The sequence below is a fragment of the Ovis canadensis genome, chromosome 25 (genome assembly GCF_042477335.2).
Source record: "Ovis canadensis isolate MfBH-ARS-UI-01 breed Bighorn chromosome 25, ARS-UI_OviCan_v2, whole genome shotgun sequence".
Lineage (NCBI taxonomy): Eukaryota > Metazoa > Chordata > Mammalia > Artiodactyla > Bovidae > Ovis > Ovis canadensis.
Genome location: NC_091269.1, coordinates 6,990,309 through 7,014,291, shown reverse-complemented (window position 1 = coordinate 7,014,291; position 23,983 = coordinate 6,990,309).

Below are 23,983 nucleotides of genomic sequence, written 5' to 3'. Positions count from 1 at the left end.
CCCGCTCTGGTGGCCTCAGGAAAGGCCAGTCCCCATGCGAGTTCCTCGGGGGCCTCTCGGGATTCCTCTCCCGTTGATGCCGGGGCCTAAGACCTTGTGTGGAGTCGGGGCCGGAACCTGAGGATTCCTCTCCAGTGCTGACATGGATCTTGGGGTACTTCTGGAGTCTCCCCAGGGGAGTCAGTCCTCGTCTCGAATGCGGGCATGCACTTGCGCTTTCCTCCAGAGCGGTAGCAGCAGTGTCACGCAATCCGCCGCGTGGATCAAAGGATCTATGGTTTTCCCTCGAGTCTTTCCCACGAGGCTTTCCCACGAGGCTTTCCCACAGGGCTGTCCCACGTGCACACGTGGTGGGAGTCGATCCTCGGCTTGAACGTCAAGGCAGTGCAGGGAAAACAGGTTCCTCTGGAATGGACTGACACATCTGGGGGACTCTTGGAATGGTGGCACGACCCTGGAGTTCCTCTCGCCTTTCCTGTGGAGAGCGCCTCCTCTTGAGATGCGACGGGAACGCCGGGAATTCTTTCCCTACGAAACAGGGAAAGGATCCCTCATCTCGAGCTAGGAGGCGGAAACGGGGCTCCCCTGGATGTGTGCGAGACCCACGTGCTTCCTCTCGAGTGGAGACGGGTATGTCGGGGAACTTCTTGAGTTGCAGCAAGGGTGTGAAGGACCCTTTGGAAGTTCCAGTGGTTAGACGTGATTAGCCTCGAGAAGCCTCAGCGGAAATGGGCCTCATCTCGCCTGGAGGGCAAAACCTCCTGGATTTTCTCGTGTTGCGGCAGGTGCTCTCGACTTACGACGGGGACCTCAGGGACCCGCTCTGGTGACCTCAGGAAAGGCCAGTCCCCATGCGAGTTCCTCGGGGGCCTCTCAGGATTCCTCTCCCGTCGATGCCGGGGCCTAAGACCTTGTGTGGAGTCGGGGCCGGAACCTGAGGATTCCTCTCCAGTGCTGACATGGTTCTTGGGGTACTTCTGGAGTCTCCCCAAGGGAGTCAGTCCTCGTCTCGAATGCGGGCATGCACTTGCGCTTTCCTCCACAGCGGTAGCAGCAGTGTCACGCAGTCCGCCGCGTGGATCAAAGGATCTATGGTTTTCCCTCGAGTCTTTCCCACGAGGCTTTCCCACGAGGCTTTCCCACAGGGCTGTCCCACGTGCACACGTGGTGGGAGTCGATCCTCGGCTTGAACGTCAAGGCAGTGCAGGGAAAACAGGTTCCTTTGGAATGGACTGACACATCTGGGGGACTCTTGGAATGGTGGCACGACCCTGGAGTTCCTCTCGCCTTTCCTGTGGAGAGCGCCTCCTCTTGAGATGCGACGGGAACGCCGGGAATTCTTTCCCTACGAAACAGGGAAAGGATCCCTCATCTCGAGCTAGGAGGCGGAAACGGGGCTCCCCTGGATGTGTGCGGGACCCCACGTGCTTCCTCTCGAGTGGAGACGGGTATGTCGGGGAACTTCTTGAGTTGCAGCAATGGTGTGAAGGACCCTTTGGAAGGTCCAGTGGTTAGACGTGATTAGCCTCGAGAAGCCTCAGCGGAAATGGGCCTCATCTCGCCTGGAGGGCAAAACCTCCTGGATTTTCTCGAGTTGCGGCAGGTGCTCTCGACTTACGACGGGGACCTCAGGGACCCGCTCTGGTGGCCTCAGGAAAGGCCAGTCCCCATGCGAGTTCCTCGGGGGCCTCTCGGGATTCCTCTCCCGTCGATGCCGGGGCCTAAGACCTTGTGTGGAGTCGGGGCCGGAACCTGAGGATTCCTCTCCAGTGCTGACATAGATCTTGGGGTACTTCTGGAGTCTCCCCAGGGGAGTCAGTCCTCGTCTCGAATGCGGGCATGCACTTGCGCTTTCCTCCAGAGCGGTAGCAGCAGTGTCACGCAGTCCGCCGCGTGGATCAAAGCATCTATGGTTTTCCCTCGAGTCTTTCCCACGAGGCTTTCCCACGAGGCTTTCCCACAGGGCTGTCCCACGTGCACACGTGGTGGGAGTCGATCCTCGGCTTGAACGTCAAGGCAGTGCAGGGAAAACAGGTTCCTCTGGAATGGACTGACACATCTGGGGGACTCTTGGAATGGTGGCACGACCCTGGAGTTCCTCTCGCCTTTCCTGTGGAGAGCGCCTCCTCTTGAGATGCGACGGGAACGCCGGGAATTCTTTCCCTACGAAACAGGGAAAGGATCCCTCATCTCGAGCTAGGAGGCGGAAACGGGGCTCCCCTGGATGTGTGCGAGACCCACGTGCTTCCTCTCGAGTGGAGACGGGTATGTCGGGGAACTTCTTGAGTTGCAGCAAGGGTGTGAAGGACCCTTTGGAAGTTCCAGTGGTTAGACGTGATTAGCCTCGAGAAGCCTCAGCGGAAATGGGCCTCATCTCGCCTGGAGGGCAAAACCTCCTGGATTTTCTCGTGTTGCGGCAGGTGCTCTCGACTTACGACGGGGACCTCAGGGACCCGCTCTGGTGACCTCAGGAAAGGCCAGTCCCCATGCGAGTTCCTCGGGGGCCTCTCAGGATTCCTCTCCCGTCGATGCCGGGGCCTAAGACCTTGTGTGGAGTCGGGGCCGGAACCTGAGGATTCCTCTCCAGTGCTGACATGGTTCTTGGGGTACTTCTGGAGTCTCCCCAAGGGAGTCAGTCCTCGTCTCGAATGCGGGCATGCACTTGCGCTTTCCTCCACAGCGGTAGCAGCAGTGTCACGCAGTCCGCCGCGTGGATCAAAGGATCTATGGTTTTCCCTCGAGTCTTTCCCACGAGGCTTTCCCACGAGGCTTTCCCACAGGGCTGTCCCACGTGCACACGTGGTGGGAGTCGATCCTCGGCTTGAACGTCAAGGCAGTGCAGGGAAAACAGGTTCCTTTGGAATGGACTGACACATCTGGGGGACTCTTGGAATGGTGGCACGACCCTGGAGTTCCTCTCGCCTTTCCTGTGGAGAGCGCCTCCTCTTGAGATGCGACGGGAACGCCGGGAATTCTTTCCCTACGAAACAGGGAAAGGATCCCTCATCTCGAGCTATTAGGTGGAAACGGGGCTCCCCTGGATGTGTGCGGGACCCCACGTGCTTCCTCTCGATTGGAGACGGGTATGTCGGGGAACTTCTTGAGTTGCAGCAATGGTGTGAAGGACCCTTTGGAAGTTCCAGTGGTTAGATGTGATTGTCCTCGAGAAGCCTCAGCGGAAATGGGCCTCATCTCGCCTGGAGGGCAAAACCTCCTGGATTTTCTCGAGTTGCGGCAGGTGCTCTCGACTTACGACGGGGACCTCAGGGACCCGCTCTGGTGGCCTCAGGAAAGGCCAGTCCCCATGCGAGTTCCTCGGGGGCCACTCGGGATTCCTCTCCCGTCGATGCCGGGGCCTAAGACCTTGTGTGGAGTCGGGGCCGGAACCTGAGGATTCCTCTCCAGTGCTGACATGGATCTTGGGGTACTTCTGGAGTCTCCCCAGGGGAGTCAGTCCTCGTCTCGAATGCGGGCATGCACTTGCGCTTTCCTCCACAGCGGTAGCAGCAGTGTCACGCAGTCCGCCGTGTGGATCAAAGGATCTATGGTTTTCCCTCGAGTCTTTCCCACGAGGCTTTCCCACGAGGCTTTCCCACAGGGCTGTCCCACGTGCACACGTGGTGGGAGTCGATCCTCGGCTTGAACGTCAAGGCAGTGCAGGGAAAACAGGTTCCTCTGGAATGGACTGACACATCTGGGGGACTCTTGGAATGGTGGCACGACCCTGGAGTTCCTCTCGCCTTTCCTGTGGAGAGCGGCACCTCTTGAGATGCGACGGGAACGCCGGGAATTCTTTCCCTACGAAACAGGGAAAGGATCCCTCACCTCGAGCTAGGGGGCGGAAACGGAGCTCCCCTGGATGTGTGCGGGACCCCACGTGCTTCCTCTCGAGTGGAGACCGGTATGTCGGGGAACTTCTTGAGTTGCAGCAATGGTGTGAAGGACCCTTTGGAAGTTCCAGTGGTTAGATGTGATTGGCCTCGAGAAGCCTCAGCGGAAATGGGCCTCATCTCGCCTGGAGGGCAAAACCTCCTGGATTTTCTCGAGTTGCGGCAGGTGCTCTCGACTTACGACGGGGACCTCAGGGACCCGCTCTGGTGGCCTCAGGAAAGGCCAGTCCCCATGCGAGTTCCTCGGGGGCCTCTCGGGATTCCTCTCCCGTCGATGCCGGGGCCTAAGACCTTGTGTGGAGTCGGGGCCGGAACCTGAGGATTCCTCTCCAGTGCTGAACTGGATCTTGGGGTACTTCTGGAGTCTCCCCAGGGGAGTCAGTCCTCGTATCGAATGCAGGCATGCACTTGTGCTTTCCTCCACAGCGGAAGCAGCAGTGTCACGCAGTCCGCCGCGTGGATCAAAGAATCTATGCTTTTCCCTCGAGTCTTTCCCACGAGGCTTTCCCACAGGGCTGTCCCACGTGCACACGTGGTGGGAGTCGATCCTCGGCTTGAACGTCAAGGCAGTGCAGGGAAAACAGGTTCCTCTGGAATGGACTGACACATCTGGGCGACTCTTGAAATGGTGTCACGACCCTGGAGTTCCTCTCGCCTTTCCTGTGGAGAGCGCCTCCTCTTGAGATGCGACGGGAACGCCGGGAATTCTTTCCCTACGAAACAGGGAAAGGATCCCTCATCTCGAGCTAGGAGGCGGAAACGGGGCTCCCCTGGATGTGTGCGGGACCCCACGTGCTTCCTCTCGAGTGGAGACGGGTATGTCGGGGAACTTCTTGAGTTGCAGCAAGGGTGTGAAGGACCCTTTGGAAGTTCCAGTGGTTAGATGTGATTGGCCTCGAGAAGCCTCAGCCGAAATGGGCCTCATCTCGCCTGGAGGGCAAAACCTCCTGGATTTTCTCGAGTTGCGGCAGGTGCTCTCGACTTACGACGGGGACCTCAGGGACCCGCTCTGGTGGCCTCAGGAAAGGCCAGTCCCCATGCGAGTTCCTCGGGGGCCTCTCGGGATTCCTCTCCCGTTGATGCCGGGGCCTAAGACCTTGTGTGGAGTCGGGGCCGGAACCTGAGGATTCCTCTCCAGTGCTGACATGGATCTTGGGGTACTTCTGGAGTCTCCCCAGGGGAGTCAGTCCTCGTCTCGAATGCGGGCATGCACTTGCGCTTTCCTCCAGAGCGGTAGCAGCAGTGTCACGCAATCCGCCGCGTGGATCAAAGGATCTATGGTTTTCCCTCGAGTCTTTCCCACGAGGCTTTCCCACGAGGCTTTCCCACAGGGCTGTCCCACGTGCACACGTGGTGGGAGTCGATCCTCGGCTTGAACGTCAAGGCAGTGCAGGGAAAACAGGTTCCTCTGGAATGGACTGACACATCTGGGGGACTCTTGGAATGGTGGCACGACCCTGGAGTTCCTCTCGCCTTTCCTGTGGAGAGCGCCTCCTCTTGAGATGCGACGGGAACGCCGGGAATTCTTTCCCTACGAAACAGGGAAAGGATCCCTCATGTCGAGCTAGTAGGCGGAAACGGGGCTCCCCTGGATGTGTGCGAGACCCACGTGCTTCCTCTCGAGTGGAGACGGGTATGTCGGGGAACTTCTTGAGTTGCAGCAAGGGTGTGAAGGACCCTTTGGAAGTTCCAGTGGTTAGACGTGATTAGCCTCGAGAAGCCTCAGCGGAAATGGGCCTCATCTCGCCTGGAGGGCAAAACCTCCTGGATTTTCTCGTGTTGCGGCAGGTGCTCTCGACTTACGACGGGGACCTCAGGGACCCGCTCTGGTGACCTCAGGAAAGGCCAGTCCCCATGCGAGTTCCTCGGGGGCCTCTCAGGATTCCTCTCCCGTCGATGCCGGGGCCTAAGACCTTGTGTGGAGTCGGGGCCGGAACCTGAGGATTCCTCTCCAGTGCTGACATGGTTCTTGGGGTACTTCTGGAGTCTCCCCAAGGGAGTCAGTCCTCGTCTCGAATGCGGGCATGCACTTGCGCTTTCCTCCACAGCGGTAGCAGCAGTGTCACGCAGTCCGCCGCGTGGATCAAAGGATCTATGGTTTTCCCTCGAGTCTTTCCCACGAGGCTTTCCCACGAGGCTTTCCCACAGGGCTGTCCCACGTGCACACGTGGTGGGAGTCGATCCTCGGCTTGAACGTCAAGGCAGTGCAGGGAAAACAGGTTCCTTTGGAATGGACTGACACATCTGGGGGACTCTTGGAATGGTGGCACGACCCTGGAGTTCCTCTCGCCTTTCCTGTGGAGAGCGCCTCCTCTTGAGATGCGACGGGAACGCCGGGAATTCTTTCCCTACGAAACAGGGAAAGGATCCCTCATCTCGAGCTAGGAGGCGGAAACGGGGCTCCCCTGGATGTGTGCGGGACCCCACGTGCTTCCTCTCGAGTGGAGACGGGTATGTCGGGGAACTTCTTGAGTTGCAGCAATGGTGTGAAGGACCCTTTGGAAGGTCCAGTGGTTAGACGTGATTAGCCTCGAGAAGCCTCAGCGGAAATGGGCCTCATCTCGCCTGGAGGGCAAAACCTCCTGGATTTTCTCGAGTTGCGGCAGGTGCTCTCGACTTACGACGGGGACCTCAGGGACCCGCTCTGGTGGCCTCAGGAAAGGCCAGTCCCCATGCGAGTTCCTCGGGGGCCTCTCGGGATTCCTCTCCCGTCGATGCCGGGGCCTAAGACCTTGTGTGGAGTCGGGGCCGGAACCTGAGGATTCCTCTCCAGTGCTGACATAGATCTTGGGGTACTTCTGGAGTCTCCCCAGGGGAGTCAGTCCTCGTCTCGAATGCGGGCATGCACTTGCGCTTTCCTCCAGAGCGGTAGCAGCAGTGTCACGCAGTCCGCCGCGTGGATCAAAGCATCTATGGTTTTCCCTCGAGTCTTTCCCACGAGGCTTTCCCACGAGGCTTTCCCACAGGGCTGTCCCACGTGCACACGTGGTGGGAGTCGATCCTCGGCTTGAACGTCAAGGCAGTGCAGGGAAAACAGGTTCCTCTGGAATGGACTGACACATCTGGGGGACTCTTGGAATGGTGGCACGACCCTGGAGTTCCTCTCGCCTTTCCTGTGGAGAGCGCCTCCTCTTGAGATGCGACGGGAACGCCGGGAATTCTTTCCCTACGAAACAGGGAAAGGATCCCTCATCTCGAGCTAGGAGGCGGAAACGGGGCTCCCCTGGATGTGTGCGAGACCCACGTGCTTCCTCTCGAGTGGAGACGGGTATGTCGGGGAACTTCTTGAGTTGCAGCAAGGGTGTGAAGGACCCTTTGGAAGTTCCAGTGGTTAGACGTGATTAGCCTCGAGAAGCCTCAGCGGAAATGGGCCTCATCTCGCCTGGAGGGCAAAACCTCCTGGATTTTCTCGTGTTGCGGCAGGTGCTCTCGACTTACGACGGGGACCTCAGGGACCCGCTCTGGTGACCTCAGGAAAGGCCAGTCCCCATGCGAGTTCCTCGGGGGCCTCTCAGGATTCCTCTCCCGTCGATGCCGGGGCCTAAGACCTTGTGTGGAGTCGGGGCCGGAACCTGAGGATTCCTCTCCAGTGCTGACATGGTTCTTGGGGTACTTCTGGAGTCTCCCCAAGGGAGTCAGTCCTCGTCTCGAATGCGGGCATGCACTTGCGCTTTCCTCCACAGCGGTAGCAGCAGTGTCACGCAGTCCGCCGCGTGGATCAAAGGATCTATGGTTTTCCCTCGAGTCTTTCCCACGAGGCTTTCCCACGAGGCTTTCCCACAGGGCTGTCCCACGTGCACACGTGGTGGGAGTCGATCCTCGGCTTGAACGTCAAGGCAGTGCAGGGAAAACAGGTTCCTTTGGAATGGACTGACACATCTGGGGGACTCTTGGAATGGTGGCACGACCCTGGAGTTCCTCTCGCCTTTCCTGTGGAGAGCGCCTCCTCTTGAGATGCGACGGGAACGCCGGGAATTCTTTCCCTACGAAACAGGGAAAGGATCCCTCATCTCGAGCTATTAGGTGGAAACGGGGCTCCCCTGGATGTGTGCGGGACCCCACGTGCTTCCTCTCGATTGGAGACGGGTATGTCGGGGAACTTCTTGAGTTGCAGCAATGGTGTGAAGGACCCTTTGGAAGTTCCAGTGGTTAGATGTGATTGTCCTCGAGAAGCCTCAGCGGAAATGGGCCTCATCTCGCCTGGAGGGCAAAACCTCCTGGATTTTCTCGAGTTGCGGCAGGTGCTCTCGACTTACGACGGGGACCTCAGGGACCCGCTCTGGTGGCCTCAGGAAAGGCCAGTCCCCATGCGAGTTCCTTGGGGGCCACTCGGGATTCCTCTCCCGTCGATGCCGGGGCCTAAGACCTTGTGTGGAGTCGGGGCCGGAACCTGAGGATTCCTCTCCAGTGCTGACATGGATCTTGGGGTACTTCTGGAGTCTCCCCAGGGGAGTCAGTCCTCGTCTCGAATGCGGGCATGCACTTGCGCTTTCCTCCACAGCGGTAGCAGCAGTGTCACGCAGTCCGCCGTGTGGATCAAAGGATCTATGGTTTTCCCTCGAGTCTTTCCCACGAGGCTTTCCCACGAGGCTTTCCCACAGGGCTGTCCCACGTGCACACGTGGTGGGAGTCGATCCTCGGCTTGAACGTCAAGGCAGTGCAGGGAAAACAGGTTCCTCTGGAATGGACTGACACATCTGGGGGACTCTTGGAATGGTGGCACGACCCTGGAGTTCCTCTCGCCTTTCCTGTGGAGAGCGCCACCTCTTGAGATGCGACGGGAACGCCGGGAATTCTTTCCCTACGAAACAGGGAAAGGATCCCTCACCTCGAGCTAGGGGGCGGAAACGGAGCTCCCCTGGATGTGTGCGGGACCCCACGTGCTTCCTCTCGAGTGGAGACCGGTATGTCGGGGAACTTCTTGAGTTGCAGCAATGGTGTGAAGGACCCTTTGGAAGTTCCAGTGGTTAGATGTGATTGGCCTCGAGAAGCCTCAGCGGAAATGGGCCTCATCTCGCCTGGAGGGCAAAACCTCCTGGATTTTCTCGAGTTGCGGCAGGTGCTCTCGACTTACGACGGGGACGTCAGGGACCCGCTCTGGTGGCCTCAGGAAAGGCCAGTCCCCATGCGAGTTCCTCGGGGGCCTCTCAGGATTCCTCTCCCGTCGATGCCGGGGCCTAAGACCTTGTGTGGAGTCGGGGCCGGAACCTGAGGATTCCTCTCCAGTGCTGACATGGATCTTGGGGTACTTCTGGAGTCTCCCCAGGGGAGTCAGTCCTCGTATCGAATGCAGGCATGCACTTGTGCTTTCCTCCACAGCGGAAGCAGCAGTGTCACGCAGTCCGCCGCGTGGATCAAAGAATCTATGCTTTTCCCTCGAGTCTTTCCCACGAGGCTTTCCCACAGGGCTGTCCCACGTGCACACGTGGTGGGAGTCGATCCTCGGCTTGAACGTCAAGGCAGTGCAGGGAAAAAAGGTTCCTCTGGAATGGACTGACACATCTGGGCGACTCTTGAAATGGTGTCACGACCCTGGAGTTCCTCTCGCCTTTCCTGTGGAGAGCGCCTCCTCTTGAGATGCGACGGGAACGCCGGGAATTCTTTCCCTACGAAACAGGGAAAGGATCCCTCATCTCGAGCTAGGAGGCGGAAACGGGGCTCCCCTGGATGTGTGCGGGACCCCACGTGCTTCCTCTCGAGTGGAGACGGGTATGTCGGGGAACTTCTTGAGTTGCAGCAAGGGTGTGAAGGACCCTTTGGAAGTTCCAGTGGTTAGATGTGATTGGCCTCGAGAAGCCTCAGCGGAAATGGGCCTCATCTCGCCTGGAGGGCAAAACCTCCTGGATTTTCTCGAGTTGCGGCAGGTGCTCTCGACTTACGACGGGGACCTCAGGGACCCGCTCTGGTGGCCTCAGGAAAGGCCAGTCCCCATGCGAGTTCCTCGGGGGCCTCTCGGGATTCCTCTCCCGTTGATGCCGGGGCCTAAGACCTTGTGTGGAGTCGGGGCCGGAACCTGAGGATTCCTCTCCAGTGCTGACATGGATCTTGGGGTACTTCTGGAGTCTCCCCAGGGGAGTCAGTCCTCGTCTCGAATGCGGGCATGCACTTGCGCTTTCCTCCAGAGCGGTAGCAGCAGTGTCACGCAGTCCGCCGCGTGGATCAAAGGATCTATGGTTTTCCCTCGAGTCTTTCCCACGAGGCTTTCCCACGAGGCTTTCCCACAGGGCTGTCCCACGAGCACACGTGGTGGGAGTCGATCCTCGGCTTGAACGTCAAGGCAGTGCAGGGAAAACAGGTTCCTCTGGAATGGACTGACACATCTGGGGGACTCTTGGAATGGTGTCACGACCCTGGAGTTCCTCTCGCCTTTCCTGTGGAGAGCGCCTCCTCTTGAGATGCGACGGGAACGCCGGGAATTCTTTCCCTACGAAACAGGGAAAGGATCCCTCATCTCGAGCTAGGAGGCGGAAACGGGGCTCCCCTGGATGTGTGCGGGACCCCACGTGCTTCCTCTCGAGTGGAGACGGGTATGTCGGGGAACTTCTTGAGTTGCAGCAATGGTGTGAAGGACCCTTTGGAAGGTCCAGTGGTTAGACGTGATTAGCCTCGAGAAGCCTCAGCGGAAATGGGCCTCATCTCGCCTGGAGGGCAAAACCTCCTGGATATTCTCGAGTTGCGGCAGGTGCTCTCGACTTACGACGGGGACCTCAGGGACCCGCTCTGGTGGCCTCAGGAAAGGCCAGTCCCCATGCGAGTTCCTCGGGGGCCTCTCGGGATTCCTCTCCCGTCGATGCCGGGGCCTAAGACCTTGTGTGGAGTCGGGGCCGGAACCTGAGGATTCCTCTCCAGTGCTGACATAGATCTTGGGGTACTTCTGGAGTCTCCCCAGGGGAGTCAGTCCTCGTCTCGAATGCGGGCATGCACTTGCGCTTTCCTCCAGAGCGGTAGCAGCAGTGTCACGCAGTCCGCCGCGTGGATCAAAGCATCTATGGTTTTCCCTCGAGTCTTTCCCACGAGGCTTTCCCACGAGGCTTTCCCACAGGGCTGTCCCACGTGCACACGTGGTGGGAGTCGATCCTCGGCTTGAACGTCAAGGCAGTGCAGGGAAAACAGGTTCCTCTGGAATGGACTGACACATCTGGGGGACTCTTGGAATGGTGGCACGACCCTGGAGTTCCTCTCGCCTTTCCTGTGGAGAGCGCCTCCTCTTGAGATGCGACGGGAACGCCGGGAATTCTTTCCCTACGAAACAGGGAAAGGATCCCTCATCTCGAGCTAGGAGGCGGAAACGGGGCACCCCTGGATGTGTGCGGGACACCACGTGCTTCCTCTCGAGTGGAGACGGGTATGTCGGGGAACTTCTTGAGTTGCAGCAAGGGTGTGAAGGACCCTTTGGAAGTTCCAGTGGTTAGATGTGATTGGCCTCGAGAAGCCTCAGCGGAAATGGGCCTCATCTCGCCTGGAGGGCAAAACCTCCTGGATTTTCTCGAGTTGCGGCAGGTGCTCTCGACTTACGACGGGGACCTCAGGGACCCGCTCTGGTGGCCTCAGGAAAGGCCAGTCCCCATGCGAGTTCCTCGGGGGCCTCTCGGGATTCCTCTCCCGTCGATGCCGGGGCCTAAGACCTTGTGTGGAGTCGGGGCCGGAACCTGAGGATTCCTCTCCAGTGCTCACATGGATCTTGGGGTACTTCTGGAGTCTCCGCAGGGGAGTCAGTCCTCGTCTCGAATGCGGGCATGCACTTGCGCTTTCCTCCAGAGCGGTAGCAGCAGTGTCACGCAGTCCGCCGCGTGGATCAAAGGATCTATGGTTTTCCCTCGAGTCTTTCCCACGAGGCTTTCCCACGAGGCTTTCCCACAGGGCTGTCCCACGTGCACACGTGGTGGGAGTCGATCCTCGGCTTGAACGTCAAGGCAGTGCAGGGAAAACAGGTTCCTCTGGAATGGACTGACACATCTGGGGGACTCTTGGAATGGTGGCATGACCCTGGAGTTCCTCTCGCCTTTCCTGTGGAGAGCGCCTCCTCTTGAGATGCGACGGGAACGCCGGGAATTCTTTCCCTATGAAACAGGGAAAGGATCCCTCATCTCGAGCTAGGAGTCGGAAACGGGGCTCCCCTGGATGTGTGCGGGACCCCACGTACTTCCTCTCGAGTGGAGACGGGTATGTCGGGGAACTTCTTGAGTTGCAGCAAGGTGTGAAGGACCCTTTGGAAGTTCCAGTGGTTAGATGTGATTGGCCTCGAGAAGCCTCAGCGGAAATGGTCCTCATCTCGCCTGGAGGGCAAAACCTCCGGGATTTTCTCGAGTTGCGGCAGGTGCTCTCGACTTACGACGGGGACCTCAGGGACCCGCTCTGGTGGCCTCAGGAAAGGCCAGTCCCCATGCGAGTTCCTCGGGGGCCTCTCGGGATTCCTCTCCCGTCGATGCCGGGGCCTAAGACCTTGTGTGGAGTAGGGGCCGGAACCTGAGGATTCCTCTCCAGTGCTGACATGGATCTTGGGGTACTTCTGGAGTCTCCCCAGGGGAGTCAGTCCTTGTCTCGAATGCGGGCATGCACTTGCGCTTTCCTCCAGAGCGGTAGCAGCAGTGTCACGCAGTCCGCCGTGTGGATCAAAGGATCTATGTTTTTCCCTCGAGTCTTTCCCACGAGGCTTTCCCACGAGGCTTTCCCACAGGGCTGTCTCACGTGCACACGTGGTGGGAGTCGATCCTCGGCTTGAACGTCAAGGCAGTGCAGGGAAAACAGGTTCCTCTGGAATGGACTGACACATCTGGGGGACTCTTGGAATGGTGGCACGACCCTGGAGTTCCTCTCGCCTTTCCTGTGGAGAGCGCCTCCTCTTGAGATGCGACGGGAACGCCGGGACTTCTTTCCCTACGAAACAGGGAAAGGATCCCTCATCTCGAGCTAGGAGGCGGAAACGGGGCTCCCCTGGATGTGTGCGGGACACCACGTGCTTCCTCTCGAGTGGAGACGGGTATGTCGGGGAACTTCTTGAGTTGCAGCAAGGGTGTGAAGGACCCTTTGGAAGTTCCAGTGGTTAGACGTGATTGGCCTCGAGAAGCCTCAGCGGAAATGGGCCTCATCTCGCCTGGAGGGCAAAACCTCCTGGATTTTCTCGAGTTGCGGCAGGTGTTCTCGACTTACGACGGGAACCTCAGGGACACGCTCTGGTGGCCTCAGGAAAGGCCAGTCCCCATGCGAGTTCCTCGGGGGCCTCTCGGGATTCCTCTCCCGTCGATTCCCGGGCCTAAGACCTTGTGTGGAGTCGGGGCCGGAACCTGAGGATTCCTCTCCAGTGCTGACATGGATCTTGGGGTACTTCTGGAGTCTCCCCAGGGGAGTCAGTCCTCGTCTCGAATGCGGGCATGCACTTCCGCTTTCCTCCAGAGCGGTAGCAGCAGTGTCACGCAGTCCGCCGCGTGGATCAAAGGATCTATGGTTTTCCCTCGAGTCTTTCCCACGAGGCTTTCCCACGAGGCTTTCCCACAGGGCTGTCCCACGAGCACACGTGGTGGGAGTCGATCCTCGGCTTGAACGTCAAGGCAGTGCAGGGAAAACAGGTTCCTCTGGAATGGACTGACACATCTGGGGGACTCTTGGAATGGTGTCACGACCCTGGAGTTCCTCTCGCCTTTCCTGTGGAGAGCGCCTCCTCTTGAGATGCGACGGGAATGCCGGGAATTCTTTCCCTACGAAACAGGGAAAGGATCCCTCATCTCGAGCTAGGAGGCGGAAACGGGGCTCCCCTGGATGTGTGCGGGACCCCACGTGCTTCCTCTCGAGTGGAGACGGGTATGTCGGGGAACTTCTTGAGTTGCAGCAATGGTGTGAAGGACCCTTTGGAAGGTCCAGTGGTTAGACGTGATTAGCCTCGAGAAGCCTCAGCGGAAATGGGCCTCATCTCGCCTGGAGGGCAAAACCTCCTGGATATTCTCGAGTTGCGGCAGGTGCTCTCGACTTACGACGGGGACCTCAGGGACCCGCTCTGGTGGCCTCAGGAAAGGCCAGTCCCCATGCGAGTTCCTCGGGGGCCTCTCGGGATTCCTCTCCCGTCGATGCCGGGGCCTAAGACCTTGTGTGGAGTCGGGGCCGGAACCTGAGGATTCCTCTCCAGTGCTGACATAGATCTTGGGGTACTTCTGGAGTCTCCCCAGGGGAGTCAGTCCTCGTCTCGAATGCGGGCATGCACTTGCGCTTTCCTCCAGAGCGGTAGCAGCAGTGTCACGCAGTCCGCCGCGTGGATCAAAGCATCTATGGTTTTCCCTCGAGTCTTTCCCACGAGGCTTTCCCACGAGGCTTTCCCACAGGGCTGTCCCACGTGCACACGTGGTGGGAGTCGATCCTCGGCTTGAACGTCAAGGCAGTGCAGGGAAAACAGGTTCCTCTGGAATGGACTGACACATCTGGGGGACTCTTGGAATGGTGGCACGACCCTGGAGTTCCTCTCGCCTTTCCTGTGGAGAGCGCCTCCTCTTGAGATGCGACGGGAACGCCGGGAATTCTTTCCCTACGAAACAGGGAAAGGATCCCTCATCTCGAGCTAGGAGGCGGAAACGGGGCACCCCTGGATGTGTGCGGGACACCACGTGCTTCCTCTCGAGTGGAGACGGGTATGTCGGGGAACTTCTTGAGTTGCAGCAAGGGTGTGAAGGACCCTTTGGAAGTTCCAGTGGTTAGATGTGATTGGCCTCGAGAAGCCTCAGCGGAAATGGGCCTCATCTCGCCTGGAGGGCAAAACCTCCTGGATTTTCTCGAGTTGCGGCAGGTGCTCTCGACTTACGACGGGGACCTCAGGGACCCGCTCTGGTGGCCTCAGGAAAGGCCAGTCCCCATGCGAGTTCCTCGGGGGCCTCTCGGGATTCCTCTCCCGTCGATGCCGGGGCCTAAGACCTTGTGTGGAGTCGGGGCCGGAACCTGAGGATTCCTCTCCAGTGCTCACATGGATCTTGGGGTACTTCTGGAGTCTCCCCAGGGGAGTCAGTCCTCGTCTCGAATGCGGGCATGCACTTGCGCTTTCCTCCAGAGCGGTAGCAGCAGTGTCACGCAGTCCGCCGCGTGGATCAAAGGATCTATGGTTTTCCCTCGAGTCTTTCCCACGAGGCTTTCCCACGAGGCTTTCCCACAGGGCTGTCCCACGTGCACACGTGGTGGGAGTCGATCCTCGGCTTGAACGTCAAGGCAGTGCAGGGAAAACAGGTTCCTCTGGAATGGACTGACACATCTGGGGGACTCTTGGAATGGTGGCACGACCCTGGAGTTCCTCTCGCCTTTCCTGTGGAGAGCGCCTCCTCTTGAGATGCGACGGGAACGCCGGGAATTCTTTCCCTATGAAACAGGGAAAGGATCCCTCATCTCGAGCTAGGAGTCGGAAACCGGGCTCCCCTCGATGTGTGCGGGACCCCACGTGCTTCCTCTCGAGTGGAGACGGGTATGTCGGGGAACTTCTTGAGTTGCAGCAAGGTGTGAAGGACCCTTTGGAAGTTCCAGTGGTTAGATGTGATTGGCCTCGAGAAGCCTCAGCGGAAATGGGCCTCATCTCGCCTGGAGGGCAAAACCTCCGGGATTTTCTCGAGTTGCGGCAGGTGCTCTCGACTTACGACGGGGACCTCAGGGACCCGCTCTGGTGGCCTCAGGAAAGGCCAGTCCCCATGCGAGTTCCTCGGGGGCCTCTCGGGATTCCTCTCCCGTCGATGCCGGGGCCTAAGACCTTGTGTGGAGTAGGGGCCGGAACCTGAGGATTCCTCTCCAGTGCTGACATGGATCTTGGGGTACTTCTGGAGTCTCCCCAGGGGAGTCAGTCCTCGTCTCGAATGCGGGCATGCACTTGCGCTTTCCTCCAGAGCGGTAGCAGCAGTGTCACGCAGTCCGCCGCGTGGATCAAAGGATCTATGGTTTTCCCTCGAGTCTTTCCCACGAGGCTTTCCCACGAGGCTTTCCCACAGGGCTGTCCCACGAGCACACGTGGTGGGAGTCGATCCTCGGCTTGAACGTCAAGGCAGTGCAGGGAAAACAGGTTCCTCTGGAATGGACTGACACATCTGGGGGACTCTTGGAATGGTGTCACGACCCTGGAGTTCCTCTCGCCTTTCCTGTGGAGAGCGCCTCCTCTTGAGATGCGACGGGAACGCCGGGAATTCTTTCCCTACGAAACAGGGAAAGGATCCCTCATCTCGAGCTAGGAGGCGGAAACGGGGCTCCCCTGGATGTGTGCGGGACCCCACGTGCTTCCTCTCGAGTGCAGACGGTATGTCGGGGAACTTCTTGAGTTGCAGCAATGGTGTGAAGGACCCTTTCGAAGTTCCAGTGGTTAGATGTGATTGGCCTCGAGAAGCCTCAGCGGAATTGGGCCTCCTCTCGCCTGGAGGGTAAAACCTCCTGGATTCTCCCGAGTTGTGGCAGGTGCTCTCGACTTACGACGGGGACCTCAGGGACCCGCTCTGGTGGCCTCAGGAAAGGCCAGTCCCCATGCGAGTTCCTCGGGGGCCTTTCGGGATTCCTCTCCCGGCGATGCCGGGGCCTAAGACCTTGTGTGGAGTCGGGGCCGGAACCTAAGGATTCCTCTCCAGTGCTGACATGGATCTTGGGGTACTTCTGGAGTCTCCCCAGGGGAGTCAGTCCTCGTCTCGAATGCGGGCATGCACTTGCGCTTTCCTCCAGAGCGGTAGCAGCAGTGTCACGCAATCCGCCGCGTGGATCAAAGGATCTATGGTTTTCCCTCGAGTCTTTCCCACGAGGCTTTCCCACGAGGCTTTCCCACAGGGCTGTCCCACGTGCACACGTGGTGGGAGTCGATCCTCGGCTTGAACGTCAAGGCAGTGCAGGGAAAACAGGTTCCTCTGGAATGGACTGACACATCTGGGGGACTCTTGGAATGGTGGCACGACCCTGGAGTTCCTCTCGCCTTTCCTGTGGAGAGCGCCTCCTCTTGAGATGCGACGGGAACGCCGGGAATTCTTTCCCTACGAAACAGGGAAAGGATCCCTCATCTCGAGCTAGGAGGCGGAAACGGGGCTCCCCTGGATGTGTGCGAGACCCACGTGCTTCCTCTCGAGTGGAGACGGGTATGTCGGGGAACTTCTTGAGTTGCAGCAAGGGTGTGAAGGACCCTTTGGAAGTTCCAGTGGTTAGACGTGATTAGCCGCGAGAAGCCTCAGCGGAAATGGGCCTCATCTCGCCTGGAGGGCAAAACCTCCTGGATTTTCTCGAGTTGCGGCAGGTGCTCTCGACTTACGACGGGGACCTCAGGGACCCGCTCTGGTGGCCTCAGGAAAGGCCAGTCCCCATGCGAGTTCCTCGGGGGCCTCTCAGGATTCCTCTCCCGTCGATGCCGGGGCCTAAGACCTTGTGTGGAGTCGGGGCCGGAACCTGAGGATTCCTCTCCAGTGCTGACATGGTACTTGGGGTACTTCTGGAGTCTCCCCAAGGGAGTCAGTCCTCGTCTCGAATGCGGGCATGCACTTGCGCTTTCCTCCAGAGCGGTAGCAGCAGTGTCACGCAGTCCGCCGCGTGGATCAAAGGATCTATGGTTTTCCCTCGAGTCTTTCCCACGAGGCTTTCCCACGAGGCTTTCCCACAGGGCTGTCCCACGTGCACACGTGGTGGGAGTCGATCCTCGGCTTGAACGTCAAGGCAGTGCAGGGAAAACAGGTTCCTTTGGAATGGACTGACACATCTGGGGGACTCTTGGAATGGTGGCACGACCCTGGAGTTCCTCTCGCCTTTCCTGTGGAGAGCGCCTCCTCTTGAGATGCGACGGGAACGCCGGGAATTCTTTCCCTACGAAACAGGGAAAGGATCCCTCATCTCGAGCTATTAGGTGGAAACGGGGCTCCCCTGGATGTGTGCGGGACCCCACGTGCTTCCTCTCGATTGGAGACGGGTATGTCGGGGAACTTCTTGAGTTGCAGCAATGGTGTGAAGGACCCTTTGGAAGTTCCAGAGGTTAGATGTGATTGTCCTCGAGAAGCCTCAGCGGAAATGGGCCTCATCTCGCCTGGAGGGCAAAACCTCCTGGATTTTCTCTAGTTGCGGCAGGTGCTCTCGACTTACGACAGGGACCTCAGGGACCCGCTCTGGTGGCCTCAGGAAAGGCCAGTCCCCATGCGAGTTCCTCGGGGGCCACTCGGGATTCCTCTCCCGTCGATGCCGGGGCCTAAGACCTTGTGTGGAGTCGGGGCCGGAACCTGAGGATTCCTCTCCAGTGCTGAACTGGATCTTGGGGTACTTCTGGAGTCTCCCCAGGGGAGTCAGTCCTCGTCTCGAATGCGGGCATGCACTTGCGCTTTCCTCCAGAGCGGTAGCAGCAGTGTCACGCAGTCCGCCGTGTGGATCAAAGGATCTATGGTTTTCCCTCGAGTCTTTCCCACGAGGCTTTCCCACGAGGCTTTCCCACAGGGCTGTCCCACGTGCACACGTGGTGGGAGTCGATCCTCGGCTTGAACGTCAAGGCAGTGCAGGGAAAACAGGTTCCTCTGGAATGGACTGACACATCTGGGGGACTCTTGGAATGGTGGCACGACCCTGGAGTTCCTCTCGCCTTTCCTGTGGAGAGCGCCTCCTCTTGAGATGCGACGGGAACGCCGGGAATTCTTTCCCTACGAAACAGGGAAAGGATCCCTCATCTCGAGCTAGGAGGCGGAAACGGGGCTCCCCTGGATGTGTGCGAGACCCACGTGCTTCCTCTCGAGTGGAGACGGGTATGTCGGGGAACTTCTTGAGTTGCAGCAAGGGTGTGAAGGACCCTTTGGAAGTTCCAGTGGTTAGACGTGATTAGCCTCGAGAAGCCTCAGCGGAAATGGGCCTCATCTCGCCTGGAGGGCAAAACCTCCTGGATTTTCTCGAGTTGCCGCAGGTGCTCTCGACTTACGACGGGGACCTCAGGGACCCGCTCTGGTGGCCTCAGGAAAGGCCAGTCCCCATGCGAGTTCCTCGGGGGCCTCTCAGGATTCCTCTCCCGTCGATGCCGGGGCCTAAGACCTTGTGTGGAGTCGGGGCCGGAACCTGAGGATTCCTCTCCAGTGCTGACATGGTTCTTGGGGTACTTCTGGAGTCTCCCCAAGGGAGTCAGTCCTCGTCTCGAATGCGGGCATGCACTTGCGCTTTCCTCCAGAGCGGTAGCAGCAGTGTCACGCAGTCCGCCGCGTGGATCAAAGGATCTATGGTTTTCCCTCGAGTCTTTCCCACGAGGCTTTCCCACGAGGCTTTCCCACAGGGCTGTCCCACGTGCACACGTGGTGGGAGTCGATCCTCGGCTTGAACGTCAAGGCAGTGCAGGGAAAACAGGTTCCTTTGGAATGGACTGACACATCTGGGGGACTCTTGGAATGGTGGCACGACCCTGGAGTTCCTCTCGCCTTTCCTGTGGAGAGCGCCTCCTCTTGAGATGCGACGGGAACGCCGGGAATTCTTTCCCTACGAAACAGGGAAAGGATCCCTCATCTCGAGCTATTAGGTGGAAACGGGGCTCCGCTGGATGTGTGCGGGACCCCACGTGCTTCCTCTCGATTGGAGACGGGTATGTCGGGGAACTTCTTGAGTTGCAGCAATGGTGTGAAGGACCCTTTGGAAGTTCCAGAGGTTAGATGTGATTGTCCTCGAGAAGCCTCAGCGGAAATGGGCCTCATCTCGCCTGGAGGGCAAAACCTCCTGGATTTTCTCTAGTTGCGGCAGGTGCTCTCGACTTACGACGGGGACCTCAGGGACCCGCTCTGGTGGCCTCAGGAAAGGCCAGTCCCCATGCGAGTTCCTCCGGGGCCACTCGGGATTCCTCTCCCGTCGATGCCGGGGCCTAAGACCTTGTGTGGAGTCGGGGCCGGAACCTGAGGATTCCTCTCCAGTGCTGACATGGATCTTGGGGTACTTCTGGAGTCTCCCCAGGGGAGTCAGTCCTCGTCTCGAATGCGGGCATGCACTTGCGCTTTCCTCCAGAGCGGTAGCAGCAGTGTCACGCAGTCCGCCGCGTGGATCAAAGGATCTATGGTTTTCCCTCGAGTCTTTCCCACGAGGCTTTCCCACGAGGCTTTCCCACAGGGCTGTCCCACGTGCACACGTGGTGGGAGTCGATCCTCGGCTTGAACGTCAAGGCAGTGCAGGGAAAACAGGTTCCTCTGGAATGGACTGACACATCTGGGGGACTCTTGGAATGGTGGCACGACCCTGGAGTTCCTCTCGCCTTTCCTGTGGAGAGCGCCACCTCTTGAGATGCGACGGGAACGCCGGGAATTCTTTCCCTACGAAACAGGGAAAGGATCCCTCACCTCGAGCTAGGGGGCGGAAACGGAGCTCCCCTGGATGTGTGCGGGACCCCACGTGCTTCCTCTCGAGTGGAGACGGGTATGTCGGGGAACTTCTTGAGTTGCAGCAATGGTGTGAAGGACCCTTTGGAAGTTCCAGTGGTTAGATGTGATTGGCCTCGAGAAGCCTCAGCGGAAATGGGCCTCATCTCGCCTGGAGGGCAAAACCTCCTGGATTTTCTCGAGTTGCGGCAGGTGCTCTCGACTTACGACGGGGACCTCAGGGACCCGCTCTGGTGGCCTCAGGAAAGGCCAGTCCCCATGCGAGTTCCTCGGGGGCCTCTCAGGATTCCTCTCCCGTCGATGCCGGGGCCTAAGACCTTGTGTGGAGTCGGGGCCGGAACCTGAGGATTCCTCTCCAGTGCTGACATGGATCTTGGGGTACTTCTGGAGTCTCCCCAGGGGAGTCAGTCCTCGTCTCGAATGCAGGCATGCACTTGCGCTTTCCTCCACAGCGGAAGCAGCAGTGTCACGCAGTCCGCCGCGTGGATCAAAGGATCTATGCTTTTCCCTCGAGTCTTTCCCACGAGGCTTTCCCACAGGGCTGTCCCACGTGCACACGTGGTGGGAGTCGATCCTCGGCTTGAACGTCAAGGCAGTGCAGGGAAAACAGGTTCCTCTGGAATGGACTGACACATCTGGGCGACTCTTGGAATGGTGTCACGATCCTGGAGTTCCTCTCGCCTTTCCTGTGGAGAGCGCCTCCTCTTGAGATGCGACGGGAACGCCGGGAATTCTTTCCCTACGAAACAGGGAAAGGATCCCTCATCTCGAGCTAGGAGGCGGAAACGGGGCTCCCCTGGATGTGTGCGGGACCCCACGTGCTTCCTCTCGAGTGGAGACGGGTATGTCGGGGAACTTCTTGAGTTGCAGCAAGGGTGTGAAGGACCCTTTGGAAGTTCCAGTGGTTAGATGTGATTGGCCTCGAGAAGCCTCAGCGGAAATGGGCCTCATCTCGCCTGGAGGGCAAAACCTCCTGGATTTTCTCGAGTTGCGGCAGGTGCTCTCGACTTACGACGGGGACCTCAGGGACCCGCTCTGGTGGCCTCAGGAAAGGCCAGTCCCCATGCGAGTTCCTCGGGGGCCTCTCGGCATTCCTCTCCCGTCGATGCCGGGGCCTAAGACCTTGTGTGGAGTCGGGGCCGGAACCTGAGGATTCCTCTCCAGTGCTGACATGGATCTTGGGGTACTTCTGGAGTCTCCCCAGGGGAGTCAGTCCTCGTCTCGAATGCGGGCATGCACTTGCGCTTTCCTCCAGAGCGGTAGCAGCAGTGTCACGCAGTCCGCCGCGTGGATCAAAGGATCTATGGTTTTCCCTCGAGTCTTTCCCACGAGGCTTTCCCACGAGGCTTTCCCACAGGGCTGTCCCACGTGCACACGTGGTGGGAGTCGATCCTCGGCTTGAACGTCAAGGCAGTGCAGGGAAAACAGGTTCCTCTGGAATGGACTGACACATCTGGGGGACTCTTGGAATGGTGTCACGACCCTGGAGTTCCTCTCGCCTTTCCTGTGGAGAGCGCCTCCTCTTGAGATGCGACGGGAACGCCGGGAATTCTTTCCCTACGAAACAGGGAAAGGATCCCTCATCTCGAGCTAGGAGGCGGAAACGGGGCTCCCCTGGATGTGTGCGGGACCCCACGTGCTTCCTCTCGAGTGGAGACGGGTATGTCGGGGAACTTCTTGAGTTGCAGCAATGGTGTGAAGGACCCTTTGGAAGGTCCAGTGGTTAGACGTGATTAGCCTCGAGAAGCCTCAGCGGAAATGGGCCTCATCTCGCCTGGAGGGCAAAACCTCCTGGATTTTCTCGAGTTGCGGCAGGTGCTCTCGACTTACGACGGGGACCTCAGGGACCCGCTCTGGTGGCCTCAGGAAAGGCCAGTCCCCATGCGAGTTCCTCGGGGGCCTCTCGGGATTCCTCTCCCGTCGATGCCGGGGCCTAAGACCTTGTGTGGAGTCGGGGCCGGAACCTGAGGATTCCTCTCCAGTGCTGACATAGATCTTGGGGTACTTCTGGAGTCTCCCCAGGGGAGTCAGTCCTCGTCTCGAATGCGGGCATGCACTTGCGCTTTCCTCCAGAGCGGTAGCAGCAGTGTCACGCAGTCCGCCGCGTGGATCAAAGCATCTATGGTTTTCCCTCGAGTCTTTCCCAAGAGGCTTTCCCACGAGGCTTTCCCACAGGGCTGTCCCACGTGCACACGTGGTGGGAATCGATCCTCGCTTGAACGTCAAGGCAGTGCAGGGAAAACAGTTTCTTCTGGAATGGACTCACACATCTGGGGGACTCTTGGAATCGTGGCACGACCCTGGAGTTCCTCTCGCCTTTCCTGTGGAGAGCGCCTCCTCTTGAGATGCGACGGGAACGCCGGGAATTCTTTCCCTACGAAACAGGAAAAGGATCCCTCATCTCGAGCTAGGAGGCGGAAACGGGGCTCCCCTGGATGTGTGCGGGACCCACGTGCTTCCTCTCGAGTGGAGACGGGTATGTCGAGGAACTTCTTGAGTTGCAGCAAGGGTGTGAAGGACCCTTTGGAAGTTCCAGTGGTTAGACGTGATTAGCCTCGAGAAGCCTCAGCGGAAATGGGCCTCATCTCGCCTGGAGGGCAAAACCTCCTGGATTTTCTCGAGTTGCGGCAGGTGCTCTCGACTTACGACGGGGACCTCAGGGACCCGCTCTGGTGGCCTCAGGAAAGGCCAGTCCCCATGCGAGTTTCTCTGGGGCCTCTCGGGATTCCTCTCCCGTCGATGCCGGGCCTAAGACCTTGTGTGGAGTCGGGGCCGGAACCTGAGGATTCCTCTCCAGTGCTGACATGGATCTTGGGGTATTTCTGGAGTCTCCCCAGGGGAGTCAGTCCTCGTCTCGAATGCGGGCATGCACTTGCGCTTTCCTAAAGAGCGGTAGCAGCAGTGTCACGCAGTCCGCCGCATGGATCAAAGGATCTATGGTTTTCCCTCGAGTCTTTCCCACGAGGCTTTCCCACGAGGCTTTCCCACAGGGCTGTCCCACGTGCAAACGTGGTGGGAGTCGATCCTCGGCTTGAACGTCAAGGCAGTGCAGGGAAAACAGGTTCCTCTGGAATGGACTGACACATCTGGGGGACTCTTGGAATGGTGTCAAGACCCTGGAGTTCCTCTCGCCTTTCCTGTGGAGAGCGCCTCCTCTTGAGATGCGACGGGAACGCCGGGAATTCTTTCCCTACGAAACAGGGAAAGGATCCCTCATCTCGAGCTAGGAGGCGGAAACGGGGCTCCCCTGGATGTGTGCGGGACACCACGTGCTTCCTCTCGAGTGCAGACGGGTATGTCGGGGAACTTCTTGAGTTGCAGCAAGGGTGTGAAGGACCCTTTGTAAGTTCCAGTGGTTAGATGTGATTGGCCTCGAGAAGCCTCAGCGGAAATGGGCCTCATCTCGCCTGGAGGGCAAAACCTCCTGGATTTTCTCGAGTTGCGGCAGGTGCTCTTGACTTACAATGGGGACGTCAGGGACCCGCTCTGGTGGCCTCAGAAAAGGCCAGTCCCCATGCGAGTTGCTCGGGGGCCTCTCGGGATTCTTCTCCCGTCGATGCCGGGGCCTAAAACCTTGTGTGGAGTCGGGGCCGGAACCTGAGGATTCCTCTCCAGTGCTGACATGGATCTTGGGGTACTTCTGGAGTCTCCCCAGGGGAGTCAGTCCTCATCTCGAATGCGGGCATGCACTTGCGCTTTCCTCCAGAGCGGTAGCAGCAGTGTCACGCAGTCCGCCGCGTGGATCAAAGCATCTATGGTTTTCCCTCGAGTCTTTCCCAAGAGGCTTTCCCA